Source organism: Lontra canadensis, unplaced genomic scaffold (genome assembly GCF_010015895.1).
Source record: "Lontra canadensis isolate GAN:19392208 unplaced genomic scaffold, GSC_riverotter_1.0 scaffold47, whole genome shotgun sequence".
Taxonomy (NCBI): Eukaryota; Metazoa; Chordata; class Mammalia; order Carnivora; family Mustelidae; genus Lontra; species Lontra canadensis.
Window position 1 is genome coordinate 11,116,607 of NW_022631041.1, and position 1,177 is coordinate 11,117,783.

General features: G+C 45.3%; 1 non-coding gene across 1 annotated transcript; it reads right to left on the reverse strand.

The window, feature by feature from the left end:
- On the reverse strand, positions 1 to 107 carry LOC116876827. The gene has a single exon (XR_004384467.1). It is a non-coding gene; the product is annotated as a U6 spliceosomal RNA (small nuclear RNA).
- Positions 108 to 1,177: the final 1,070 nt, after the last annotated feature.

Genomic DNA, 1,177 nt, shown 5'->3' on the forward strand with positions numbered 1-1,177 from the left:
CAAAATATGGAACTCTTCATGAATTTACATGTCATTCTTGCCCAGGGGCTATGCTAACCTTCTCTCTATTGTCTCAGTTTTAGTATATGTGCTGCTGAAGTGAGTACCTGGTTTGATATTCTTACTCTGCACTCAGTTGATAGGCCCCACAGAAGGGAAGAGAGGATGATTCATTTAGCCTGAGGATGTGGAATGGTTAATTTTGCCTGTCCACTTGGAGAATATTTTGGATAAAATTGATATTTAAATTGGCGACCTTCAAGTAAAGGAGAATGTCCATCGGAACATTGTTTGACCTTGTCAAATCAGTGGAAGGCCTGAAAAGAACAAGAAGAATGACCTCCCAAAGAATGCAGAATTCTCCCACAGACTGCCTTCAGATTCCCTCTGCACCATTGAGTCTCCTGGGCTTCAGGATGCTGGCCAACACTGCAGGTGTGGAGTTGAGGGCCTCCATAGGCACATGAGTAAATCTCTCATTATCTCTCTGCCCGTCTACATGTCACACTAGTTCCATTTTCTGGAGAAGTCTGACCAAAATAGGTGGGTGAGGAAGACTTAACAGCAGGTGATATTTGTGCCCAGCTTTCACAGGACACAGGCTGTTGGTCCAAGTGATCCAGAAGGAAGGTTCTAGAACAGAAAGCCTGGACGCTGATGGTGAGAACCTGAAGGTTTTGGAGAGGAAGAGATTTCAGGAGGTGAAATGGGCCAGGGAGGTTTTGTGGGAAATCCCTTAACAGTCATGAGTTTCAGGCAGGAAAATCACTGGGAACACACTGTCTGCAGAAGGCTTAGAGGGTGATCTAATCTCCAAAGAGCTGACTGAGGTGCCTGCCATCTCCTTCACCAAAGTGAGGGTCGGGATCTCTAGAGATTAAGGATGCACACCTCCTAATTCCAGTCCTCAGCTGCTCTCCTCTCTGGAAAGGCCTGGGGTGACCATGCTGATGAGGGACAGGAGGGAGAGGCTGCAAAGGCTGGAGCACAGAGAGAGAGAAGGAAACAAAGAGGGAGGACCTGACTTTAAAAAAATGACCAGAAGCTGTTTGGAGTCACTTACCTTATTACATCAAATTCTGAAACCGATGTATTTCTTGTGTCTCCATTTTTCAGAACCATACAAATTTTTGAAACAAGCCTAAACTTCTTAAGATGTTGGGAATCTTGTACCGAA